The 13,153-nt window shown below is 45.7% G+C and overlaps 1 protein-coding gene and 1 long non-coding RNA gene across 5 annotated transcripts in view; one reads left to right on the top strand and one right to left on the bottom strand.

The window, feature by feature from the left end:
- The window catches only part of Eag (potassium voltage-gated channel protein ether a go-go), a 188,637-nt gene extending 182,782 nt beyond the window's left edge, over positions 1 to 5,855 (bottom strand). For all 4 annotated transcript variants that reach the window (XM_076791314.1, XM_076791316.1, XM_076791315.1 and 1 more), the window contains exon 1: positions 5,267 to 5,855. The gene's annotated coding sequence lies outside the window, so the exon portion shown is untranslated. The remainder of the gene's footprint in view (positions 1 to 5,266) is intronic.
- A 3,321-nt stretch (positions 5,856 to 9,176) lies between these two features.
- LOC143356414 (uncharacterized) overlaps positions 9,177 to 13,153 on the top strand; it is a 175,316-nt gene continuing 171,339 nt past the window's right edge. The window contains exon 1 of the long non-coding RNA XR_013082664.1: positions 9,177 to 9,254. This is a non-coding gene — a long non-coding RNA (uncharacterized LOC143356414). The remainder of the gene's footprint in view (positions 9,255 to 13,153) is intronic.

Raw genomic sequence — 13,153 nt, 5'->3', positions numbered from 1 at the left:
ATGCTTCTTAAAAAGTCATTTCAAAACAAAAGCGTAATGTTTCACTTTATAGAAGTTTGGTTTTAAATAAGTAAACTTATCGTTTATATTTAGCGTCTATTTTTTCCTTGTTTTTAAAGTTATGTACATATTGAACAGGAATAAACACTGAGTTAAAGTTTTTTGCCCTTTCGATAAATATTGTTAACGATGTTCCAAATATTATGAGTTTCCCAATATTTTTTATTTTATTAAAAATTCTCGAGAAATTTCGAGAAATATATTCTTATTTCTCATTTCTCGATAAATGAAAAATGTTGAGATATCAGGAACACTAAACCTGACCGTAACACGTCCGTGGGAGCGACGCGGTTAAGATCGCAGTATTATTTTGTTCTTAGTCAGTGTAACTTCTCGTTTGCTGTCGCAATTTCCTAAACTGTGTTGTGTAGTGTAGGCTCCGAAAGACAGGGACAATTATTCGGACGTATTCGCGTGAGTCAATAATAGTGTGCTGTGGATCCGACGGAGGAACAGATGATTCTGAAAAATTTGTAAGTGTACTTTACAAATTACATTTGTAAGTGTACTTTGTAAGTGTATTTTATAATGTAGGTTTAGTATTCGTATGTATAACATTGGACACAAGGTTTTCTTTCATATTCTGCAACTTGATATTTATGATCCGAATGGACAGGATGACAATGTCCCTTTAAACTTCGTTTGTCTCGAGGCACGCACACGATTATGTTCTATCTCATCGACACGGTCGGGTGGATTGTAGTAGTAGGCTTCTGTCTATACGTAGAACTCCACACAATCAAATTTTGCAAAAACTTTATATCTCGATAACTATTTGTTTGCGACATATGGTTCCTTTCAAACTTTTCCTTTTCACGACGTATAGAAGGTGTTGATGTAAAACAAAACTTTAACCACAATTTTCATCGTTGTAAACTATTTCGCGGCAAGTTTCTTTGACAAATGTCCACCGATCCAGAGGTGTTGATTCGCCCCTGGGACGGACGATCATTACTTTCTCTACACCCTGTACGTAGGAGAAATTGTAATTTTCAGAAGCAGACTGCGTGGACGGAAATGGAGCTGTTGAGGCGGCGTGTGCAAAAAATCGCGTGCGTTCCGTGGCAACAGCTCGGCGCGGCGTAAATTCCGCGTGGCACGGACCCCTTAAATTCAAGGTAAACCGAGGGAGGGTCGACAGGGGGTGGGCAGAGAGGGAGAGCGGTCCCGTATCGGAAATGCATAGATAACGCGTCGTCAGCCAGCCGTGTACCAAGAGTTTGCAAACGCGGCGACCTGTGAACCTGGCAGAGCTCCAGGACTCGCGTCAAGACAGAAAGAAACTACCGATTACAGCCGTTCCCGCCTCCCCGTACCCGAAGGGTGGTTAATAATCATCGGACGAAGCGTCGTCGAATCGTCCCTTTTGTCGGGAACTTAGCATGATAATAACAACTCCTCACAGTCAGAAATCTACCGAACACTCTCGGCCCGTGTCCCCCCCCCCCCCCCCCTCATCATTCTCATTTCGATTCGAGCGTAGATTCGTCGGTGATAAACGCGAAATCAAAGTTGCAACGCCGGGGAAACCCTAGTCGTGAGGTCGACGTTAAATATTTAGAGAGCAATCTGCTCTATCCCTTTGTAATCGCTACACCGCGAGTCTCCGAGCAAGCTTCAATCTTCATAACTTTGCCAAAACCCCGGTCGAATTTGACTCGGCAGTTTCGATGGACGTCGTTGACAGAAATCTTGGGATTTTACGAACACCTTTCGCACTGTAAATCATTTCCAGACTGCGGATTTAAAATTACAGCAAAGACCACCAGCAGTGGTAGAGCCAGTGTTAAACACGACAAACTTTCCTCGCATCGTTGCAGAAATTACCTTTCGATTCGTTTTGCAGCGCGAGCTGTCGGCGACAAGGGGCGCTTCGAGCAAGAGAGGAAGAAAAGAGAACGAGAGAAAAGGGAGTCCGCAGTAACGTGACTCGGCGCACCCCAAACCGTTGGAACAACAAAAACGTTGAAACAATAGCGGAACGTGGAAACGCGAACAATTCTAGAGGCAAACTCGTGGACCCTGCGCACCCCTGTCGCACGCATTAGGAATAGAAAAATATTGTCGGAACAACGTTGGTACGCGACACATAGAAGAGTTTGGGGAGCGCTGACGCAACTGTTTTCACGCGACTCGTTAAGCGTGTCGACCTCGATCCGATCGCGTAAGCCTTTCGCGATTATCTTAACCGGGAAGCCCTAATAAATCTAACCTCCCCCCTCGCTCCCTTCTCGAGGAAAAGCTCGTGATTCACGCCCCTGAACGACACACGCCACCCGATGGGGGTGGGATCAAGTTCAATATATGTTCACGAAGTTTCGCGAGTCGGACACCAGCCGTTCGTTCGCCACATCGATCAACTGGACAAATTGAAAAATAGTTGATAAAATGATACACGCTCTTCCTAAACACTCTTCTTAACTTTCAGCGTTCACTGGCGCCGAGCCTAATCGTTAGGCCACGGATTCTTCATGCAAAATAAACGTTTTCTGCATTTTTCTTTCTAAAAATTACATTTTTAGAAAGTTGAAATTGGTATGTCGATACTCGTGAATTCTTGTATATCTTTTCACTGTTTTATATTTCGCCGGATAAAATCCGCAGTTTCATCGTTACGTGCGTTATAATTTAAGTAGCGACATGCACGAAATTCATTGAATTTTACGACACGTAACAAATCATAGCTGCCACAAGTGTGACGCTGACACCCGCCAAGGAAATTTATTGTAAAATATGAAAGTTAAACGCGAATCACGAAATGTCAAAAAAAAAAAGAACTCGGTGACCGGAGTTAATCGATTTGGTTCGTGGCTCAAATAATACACCGATCATGCTTCGCGCTCGCTTCCAAGGGGTGCTTATAATACCAAGACTGCGGACGTTTATGCGAATTCCCGTTTTTATAGAATCAACTCGCTCGGCACCGAATCACGCCTCCAAAGAATTCGACGAAATGGAAGCAATCTGGAAACCGAAACTGGGAGGTTCGGATCCTAATAGTGATTCAGAAAATCTTCTGCCAGCGAAGTCTCGTGAGATGCACAAATCTAGGAACGAACGTCTCGGACGTTCGTTGTGAAAGTGACCCAGATTCGCTAAGAGACATCGTGCCGAAAGGATCTCTCTACCACTGGTTTCAAATTTTTTATTTCGTATTTGAACCGTTTATTTTGAAACCGATGGAAGTCCATTTCTTGTTGATAAAAAGAAAAACACAAATATACAAACTATGTGATATCTCGTTTTTAAAAAAAAATGGGCTTTCACCACTTTCAAAATAAACGGTCCATTCACGCATTTGTTCAAGCACGTATAACGAAAATCGAATAAAATCGAAATAAATTCAATCTTGTCATTTTTAGAAAGCGACGTATGCCAGGTACTTTTCAGACTCGGTATGTGTAGCGTTAAACGCTATCGAAAAGTGCACGAACGTTGTCGAACGAAAGGGCAAAAGAGAGTTGGACAACCCTTCACAAATTGTCTGCGTGTCGCCCGACGTTGCAGAATTTTCTCAATGGGAGAACGCATCCCCGTTACGACGTCGACCTCCCACAACCGCTAGAATGTAGAATGTGTTTCGGTTAATAAGAAAAGACGTTTCAATCGTTGCGGATCAGAAGAAAATCGTAGCTCGATCGAATAAAAATATGCAAATTCAGAAGGGATGGAAAGTATCACCGAAGGGACTTCGGTGCAACCATTTTCGAACACCGTGCGAGGTTTAACGCTTTTGCAGGCTGAAAAATACCACAAGAAACCATTCGTGCATCGAATGAAATACAGATTGAAAAGTTAACCGTTTGCGACCCTCTGTCGAGCCAGACTCGACATTAACTTTTGCAGTTGCTTATTTGACTGATTTATATTTCGCAACAGTTCTAAACAGGTTAGTTGCATACATACAGTGAATGTAGTTGAATCGTACGATGTTACAGCAAGTTCTGGAACTAAAAGAGACGAAGCTCTTTGGACCGCGGCGGGTTAAGATTTGTGACGCTGAGAGAACCTTTCCAACTTTCGAACGTATCGTTTCGCGAAGCACTCGCAGTTGGCAAACAAGCTTGAACCCGAAGACCGTATTCTCGAAACAAGCCTGAATGTGGGAAAGCATGCGGGTTCGAGGCGGCCAAGGAAGAAACGGTGGTTCGGCCCCTAACATCCGGAATACCTTTGTCCCGATATCGCGAGGATCGAAACTCGAGGGGTGCGTGTTCGTGGACAGGGGGGAAACGCGAGTCGTCGACTCCCGTCGTGGCTCTCGGAGGCTCTCCGATCCGCCTCCTTGACCCTCTCTGACCCAAATATTTCCCGTTCGCTGTGGCCACGGTATCGCAGGATCGCCGCGAACTCGTACAAACGACTCTAGCTCGGTTTTCCGGGCGTACGCTCTCGGCCTCCTCGAAGGGATTCACCTGTTCTCGGCTCGAAGCGAGTCCGCTGGAACCGAGGCCCCTCCGCACCTCTTTCTCTCTCTCTCTCTCTCTCTCTCTCTCTCTTCCCCACCCTCTCTGTCCTCTGTCCTCTCTGCCCTCCGACACCCTCCGAGGCCCCCCACCCCCGCGTCGACCGCGGAGGACACGCGTGGAACTCTCGCCTGAGTACAGCAGCACTCACCCACCAATGGCGTAGAACACTCTCTCGAAAGGTATAGCATATATGCACCGACGGGACGCGACTTCTCTATCGTCGGCCGAGTCGCACGGCGCACTCAGGCTCAGGGGGATCGCTCGATCCCTCGCGATCGACGAACTCTCTCGCGCGCGCGACACCGCCGACTGACTACTCCCCGGCGATTGATCCACAAGCGTTCCACTTTTCCCAGAGCATCCCCTAAACCCGACGGGGGAACCTCCTTCTCGGGTACCGCGATCGTCGAATCGATTTCCGTGGGGATCTCGAGAACGATCTCGAGCGACAGAGAGAGAGAGAGAGAGAGAGAGAGAGACGTTCGACGTCGATCACAAACACGTCGTCCAACAAACGGCTGACCGACGGAGGAGGGTAGAAAATCTAGAGACGGATAGAAAGAGAAAACGCAGATGGAGGGCGAGAGGAAGCGAGAGAGAGAGAGAGAGAGAGAAAGAGAGTCCGATGGCGCACCACGCGACCGCAACGATCATCCAAAGGCCGCGCGGATGAGTCCTCGTCCTCGGGCCGAGAGCCATGATAAAAATGGGACGAGCCCGCCTCTTACGGATCGTACCGATTAGCAGTCCCGCGCGGCGTTGGGCCCGGTCTCGGCTATCTGGCTGGTCGCAGGATGGTGGCGGTTCTGTCCATCGCGTTTCTGGATCGTATCGCCGCGAGGATCGATCGTGGTCGGGTGCACACGCGCTGACCGGTTGCGGGTACGCGTCCGGGATACGTTTTGTCGCGGCTGTGTTACGACGATCGCCGGACTCGTCGAGGATCGTTTTCTTTTTCCTCTCGCTGATCCGAGAGGTGATTCCAGCGAACTAGATGATCCGCACCTTGCTGCTCCTCCTTTCAAGCACTCTGCCACCCCTGTTTCGGCTCTCCTCGCGTGCACACTCCTCTGTGTCGACGAGGCGAGGGTGTGTGTACGTATACGTTTATCCGTTTCTGTGCGTTTGTATGTATGCCTGTAATTGTGTGTGTGTGTATATATATATGTATATGAATATGTGTGTGGTGTGCGAGTGTAGGCGTGTGTCTATGTATATTTGTGTGTGTGTGTGTGTGGTGTGTGGTGTGTGTGGCGAGAGGGAGAGAAAGAGAGCGCGTACTCGCGTAGACGGATTCCGAAACCCAGCCGTGCGGCAGGCTGACCGAGTGGCGACTGAGACTCACCCTCCGTGGCGGCGCTGACTACCCCCGAACACCCAATCCCCCTAACGTTCTCTCCCCACCATAACCGACCACCCCCTTCCCACCTCCCAACCTCCCTCTATTTTGCGTGACTTCGTCTCTGAATTTCTTCGGATTTCTACACGCTTCTCTCTCTCTCTCTCTCTCTCTCTCTCTCCTTGTCCTCCTCCTCTTACCCTCACTTTCTCTCTCTCTCTCTCTCTCTCTCACCCCCTTTCGAACAGCAGCGGGAGGGGGACAGTTCGAGCGAAACTTTTTCGCCTGCCTCCCCTCTTTCTCTCTGTTTCTCCATCGGGGGTTTCCACGCCTGATTGATCCGAGATAGTTCGCGGAGCGTGAACGGGGCCGACCTTACCGCAGATGTTGCCCTAGTCATGGGCGCCATGGAGCGAAGATCCTCCAACGACACCGACTATCAGAGACGCGGGACCTTCTTGTCGGGGCTGCAACGTCTTCCCTGTCTGCGGAAGATTTTACTGTTGGGGGTGGCGATCCGGGGTAGGGGCGGGTTCGAGCTTCATCCCCCCTGTCTCGTTCCTTTCCCAACTGCCGTAGTTGTGGAACACTTTGCCTGATAGTGTTCTTTATGGAATAGGAAATTTCTGTCTCGCACACGCCGACCGTTTAGTGTAACGTTTAATTATTAAACTGCGGGTTTTGTGTGCTCGCGGCGAAAATGAACAAGTCGGATGCTAAGTACTGAGAAGACATTAGAGAAATTTTAGGACGTTGTTGTATTACTCTCGACTTTTTCAGAGGATTAGAAATACTTTCGACAATTTTTATTTTGCACGAAGATCCGCGGTTAATCATCGGGAAGGCAAGAGGTTGACAACCAGGTTCTACTTCGTGCAAAGTGAAAATGTATTAACAATTTGCACTCGAATGGAGACTGTAAGGCGCCACTAAAAATTGCTGTATCATTATTCAAATGATTTTTTACATTATTGTTTGTATTTAATAAATTACTAAACACTTCAGTATTGTACGAGTAAATTGCATCATTTTCGTATGTATAACATGAAAAAAAAAAATATGTAGAACGACAATATTCTAGGTCGGAAGAAATGTTTCGTTTTGGAGTTAAAACAGCTTCGTGTGCAAAGGGTTAACAATTTGCACTCGAAATTATTTGAACTCTAAAATGAATACATTTCTTTAGTCCTAGAACGTATTGATTCTACGTGATCTTTTTTACATTGTGCGCGTAATATTAAGCCTGTGGAACACAGGAATTTTGAGTAATTTGATTAATAGGGACGCATTTAACACTTCGGGGACGACGACGCATCGAAGAATCTATTAGTCTATAATCCAGAGTCGGAGAGGAATCTCCGATTCGAAAGATACGGTCTGTCGGAACGCAGTGAGCTGGTCATGGAACCCCAGAGAACTCGAGGAACATTGTTTCAGCAAGAACTCACCCCTTGGTTCGACGATTTTCGCTGGGAAAGTTGAGATATGGGGCCTCGGAAGGGGGATGGGGATGCAGGAGATAACCCAGTTGCTCTTTGATTTTTCCGCTTGGTCAACGGTCGTGGTAGGAGAGAGGATCGTGTCGGAGGGTGTCGGTGGATCGGGGATTCGGCGGTGTTCGACGTTTCCGGCGGTTTATTAGGTTAATGGAGACACAACGCGGCTACGCGAGTCGACACGCGCGGCGCGGCGCGGCGTCCCGACGCGGATTCTGCGGGCGCGGGGACACGAGGAGGGTGTCGCGAACTAACCCCTCTCCAGGAGCGTCTCATTATCCGCGGAACGTGTTTACCGTTTTAATGAACGACGCTTTAATTACTCGGCTGAGTGCATAAAGACGCGGCCCGCGCCATTGTGCCGCCCTCAAAGCCGTCCTCGAGCACCGGGAATCAAAAGCGGCGAGATTCGGACCGTGGCCCGCGAAAGCCCGCGGATCTTATCGTTTGGTTACCGACGAAACAGAGCCGTGTTAACCGGACGATGAAACGCGGCGCAACTTATCAACCCGTTCGCGACCGAGGACGCACCGGTACGTCAAAATCAAACTGGTCTATTTCCGCCGGTCAGGTCGGTGGTTGCGAATGGGTTATATAACGGAACATGCTTTGTTACTCGTGTTAAAACGTTTTATGAAACGCAGCATCCCTCCTCTATGAAATATAGAAACAATTCAATAGGAATGGAAGTCCACAAAATCACTGAATATTATGCTGCGTGTTATCCGACAAAACGTGCGCAATTAATTTGACTATTTTTAAATGTACTGGAAGAGCGTGGTTTTTGATGCTGGTAGCGAATGGGTTAACGCGTTTGAGGATTCGCGTGCGTCCCGAACGGGATTCGAATCGTCCCATAAATTGCCCCGTTTTATTGCTTTGATCCGTTGATGATCAAAATGTTGATTTTCTATACAATCCACGTTCAGCGGTTTCCAATCGCAAAACTTCTGTCCTGTTTAGAGCTATTAATATAGAATAACAATAGCGGGGAAACTCGAGCTATGATAGCCCGCGAAACCGTCGATCTTATAGCTTGATAGCCAGCGAGATAGCGCTCTTAAAACCTGGCTATAAAACGCCTGTAACATATTAATGCCGTCGAGAATTCCGCTCAACCGCGGCGATCGAAAACGAAACAATCGAATCACTTTAATCCTTCTGTCTGCAACATACCGCGATTTCCAGTAGCTGCAATTCTTTAACACGTTGACTGCCATGTCACCCATATGTGGGTGACGGAATTATTTGTCCAGATTTTCAAATGAATTTTTACGTTAACGTATTCACTGTACCAAATTTTATTAGGATCTGTAAAATGCTAAAAAGTTGGAGGACTACTCAATATCGTACATTAAAATTGTTTCAATCTTTATTTCAACTTACTTTGATTTTATGGTATTTTTGAGGTTTCCAGTTTGGCAGTGAAAGTGTTAACCATAATTACCCGAGGATCCGCCAATTGGAAAATTGATCAAATAACATTTAATCTACAGTATTTAGGACTTCTATATTTGACATTATTATTTGCGTTCAATAAATTCCATCCGAATGGATGGTTCACGAGGTATAGTCCCACGTCGGTAACGCGACAGTGTAATACTAGCGTAATACTAGTGTAATAAAATACTAGCAGATGAAATTTAAAATAGAAAGAGGGTTGAAATAATTAAAAAATATTGATTACTATTTTCATCTTCATTGAAATTACTAAAACTAGAACCACTGGACCGGTCAAAATGACTGGTTCCTAATTTTTTCTTTTACAATTACTGAAATTGTAAAAATGTTATCATCACATATTACAATAAAAGTTGTATGAAGTCTGAATGGGCACAGTCTTGTCATTGTTACAAAGCAATATAAGTCAGTCGCATTCATTGCTCGGTAGTTCTAGTGAGGGATCATTTTGTTTGGTTCCCGAATTCTGAACACATATCTACCGAGCGATTATTCCACAATTTTTGGAATTCCGTGGCTGAGGATTTTTTAAACGGCAACAGAAACGTTAATCATAAACCGTAATAACATTAAACATTTAATCGCGCGAGAAATGTGCCGTGTGTGAAGCTAATAGTGAAAACCCGAGGTCTCTAATAGGAATAGCCGAAAGTTGCGATTCGCTTGACGGTGTTATTAAAACGATAGAGGAACGACGAAGATGGGGGCGAAGGGGGTGGCCGAGCACCCGCGAGCGTACGCGTGACGTCACGTCCCGAGGCCACGTGACGCCCAGTGGCGTCGGCTATCGAAGAAAATCGAGGAGATTTCGTTCGAGCAACGAGGATCCCGTTTCGATCTGCGTGAAAGGGGGACGCGAATGCGAACCGGTTGATAAGGGGCGATACACAGGGTGGTTCGGGGCGTCGCGACGCTCCTGAATGATGGTGGAAAACGCGCGAGAGGCGGAAGACGCAAGAAGAACACGGGCAAGAGAGGGAGAAGAAGCCGACGGGGGGTTGGCTCGATCGAAGTTGTTGAAGGGAGGGCGCCACCTCGCCGGCCACCCCATTTCCATCGGCACTCGCAGCCGTGGACCGCGCACTTATCACCCCTATCATTACCGTCGCGGTTTCTCATCCCGCTCATTGCGTCAATACCCAAAATTTTCCCCCACGTCGGATCACATTAAAGTCGCCCGATGTTATATCCATCGCCACGCGTTTCTCGTCCCGGTTCAACTCTGGCATCGATACCCTAAATTTTCGGCTGCATTCGGTTACAGCAAAATCGTTAGACTCACATTTGATTCTTACTACAACAATTTTAACAAGTTAACACATTGGTAAATCATTTTAGCTCTCTACTGTTTCAAAATGCACCTACTCATTTTTCCTATAAACGCATCAAATCCTTATTCTCCTGTATCCCGAATTCTCTGCCTCGTTCAATAACGTTACAGTCACCAGACTACATGATTAATCTTTTATCAATACATCTTCTGCCACGGCCAACGCCATCGCAGTCGTCGGACTTCATAGCTCGCAAGCGTTTTGGCTCTCGATTGTAAATTATAATTACCCAAGACAGTCCATGAGGAATTTTGCGATTCGCCGACGAAAAACCCCCACGCAGTAAAGTTCTACAAATTGAATCTGCGGAAGGGGTTGATCTAAGGTTCTCGCGGAATTATTCAATTCGAAAATTGGAACTGGTTTCGGCACGAGAATTTTTCTCGCCGAGGCAAACTTTTCGAGCGAGTTACCGAAGATCCGCCTGCAACCGCGGAAGTTCGAAAGGAGACTCGAGGCTATTCAGGTGAATCGCGAGGCGGTCGCACGAACGTGGCCGTTTCTCTAACTTTCGGATTATAAACATTAACATTAAAGACACAGGCAGAAGTTGCACAAACGTTTCTCGGGACGTTAATCTCGAGAATAATTGATCACCTCCGAGTTGCACAGTGTATCAGAGGGGGGCCGTGACTGTAGCATAAATCGAGCGTGGTGGAAGAAAATATATAAATTGATTGCTAAGCGAGGGTATCAGCCGCGCGTGTTTTCGTCCGTTCTCGGTTTAGCGATCGCGTATTTAAAAGTCCATTTGGCGAGCAGCCAGTCGGTGCTCGGAAATCGCGCGTAATTAATCCCACCCCATTTTCAGGAGGAAGCAGCTCCCTTCCCTCCACCCCCTCCTCCTGCGTTTCAGGATCAGCGTCGATCTTTCATAAAATCTTTACGACGGACGGGATTGGTGTCTCGAGAATAACTGTTTCGCAAAATAACCGGAATAACGCTGAACTTGCTTCCGCGATGTTTATGAGAACGTGTGCTGGAACAAAGGAATATATTCGTTCGTTTCTCGCGAGTTTGCCAATATAATTTAAGTTCCACCGACTGGAAACGAACAATATACTTGCTTCGATGTCCGCACACAGATTCACAAAATAAAGGACAAAATGGCCATTTTAGAGAACAAATAAATCTAAAGGACAGAACAGTGAAATTAAGGAATGTCTTAACTCATTACGTACCATGGTCACCATTAGGGATCATGCACATGGATTGCACTAAGGCGTGGCATAAACATATTTTCAATGTAGCATAAGAATAATTTATTTTTCAAATTTAATTTAAGGGAACCTTGTGTAAAATGAAATTTTTGAGTATTTTTTTTTTAATTGATAGGAAATTTCCTCAGGAATACGACAAAAAAAGTTAGAAAGTAATCAGAGATGTCCTTGTACGTTATTTTCAAAGTAAAGTGAACGGTTGTATTGGGCAGAGCTGCTCACGTAGTCGGGCTCTTGTCGGAAAGGCTCGTGCTTCTCTGAAAAGAAGAAAAAAAGGCTGGAGGATGGCCCTGAAATCGCAGATTAGCAAAAAACCGCGGTAAATTGAAATGAATTAAAATATTTTCACGATATACAAACACGTTACTCAAACTTTAAACGCATTTTTCTCAAAACGCAAAATTTCGCACGCCGTGCAACGTAGCTCAAAAACTGATTACTCGATCTTTATGAAACTTGGTGGTATATATTCTATAAATAATTGACCGCAACATGACGGGCTCCGATCTTTTAATTTTTTATTTAAAACATTGTTATTAACGGAAAATCCGTTTTTTTTCAAAACTTCGCCATTTTTACAATTTTGCAAATTTTAATAAAAGAAGAATGTCATGTTGTGTGTATCGGCATAAACTAACGATTCCATTTTGATTTTTTTGTTTGAGATCATTTTTGTGCACTGTACGCTGCACGGCGCATTTCCATGACGCTATTTTCAAGCCGCCATTGCGCCATTGATATTGAAGATTAAAATTTATAAAAAATATTTTTGTTCACATTATAACGTTAATAAATGATAAATAAATAAATCAATGTGGGATTCTTGTCTCGTGGGTCCTACGAACTGTAGATCTTAAGGAGTGCGTGTCTATGTTATCGGTATGAATGAGTGTGTGTGTGTGTGGCGAGATTGTTTTCGGGGATTGAGATGCAGGGCAGTGCGTTGAGAGTCGCGAGACCGTGAAGAGTCGTGCGAGAAGTCGATGAGCGAGTTTAGAGTGAGAAAGCGATCGAGCGAGTTCGTGTCATATAATTTTGTTTTCTTAATTTTCTAAATCATTAAATATTATTGCTTTCACTTTCGTCTTTGAAAGAAAACTCCCTATACCCCAAAAATCCCTACATCAATTAAATTTAAAATCAAAATCTGAAATTTTAAATCAATCTACGCATCACATTTTTCAAAACAAATTCTTGAAAAGCAGGCCATTTATACGAGGTTTCCCCTGAACTCTTGGTATAAATCGTCTTAAATATATAAATACTAACCATTTAGAGCAGAAGTTTGGCACTTAATGGGTTAAATAAAGCAGTGATATATCACCGTAGCTATCGTAGAGAATGTTTCAAAGTTTGCATCCAGTCGCGTGTCCGGAACGTGTATCGGGAACGCGATAATGTCGGAGGGGAATCGCCGGGATAAAGAGCATCGCGGGGAAAAAGAAGAAAACGGCGAATCGAGGCGAGAAAAAAGAAGAATAGACGGGTCGCTAACGAGGCACGTCGACGACGCTCCTGGACGACGACCACGCCGAAGTAAAGGAAGCATTGGTATTCGCGGCACGGTCGCGTACATCGTGTTACTTCAGTTTTTCCGGGGAGATGGGTAGGAGCCCAGAGACTCTCTTGCTCGGTCTCGTCATTTGGTATGCCATTAATTAATTTGGTGCTCGAGAGCCAGCCAGACGCGGCTCGCAATTAGTGTCGGGGAATCAAAATGGCACGTGTGCGAGCCAGATGCTCCCGCGAGCATAGTTCCCGGCCGGAAACTGCGCTG

This window comes from Halictus rubicundus, chromosome 8 (assembly GCF_050948215.1).
Source record: "Halictus rubicundus isolate RS-2024b chromosome 8, iyHalRubi1_principal, whole genome shotgun sequence".
In the NCBI taxonomy this organism is placed as follows: Eukaryota; Metazoa; Arthropoda; class Insecta; order Hymenoptera; family Halictidae; genus Halictus; species Halictus rubicundus.
The sequence above is the reverse complement of the archived record's forward strand: the minus strand, read 5'-3'. Positions and strand labels throughout refer to the sequence as shown.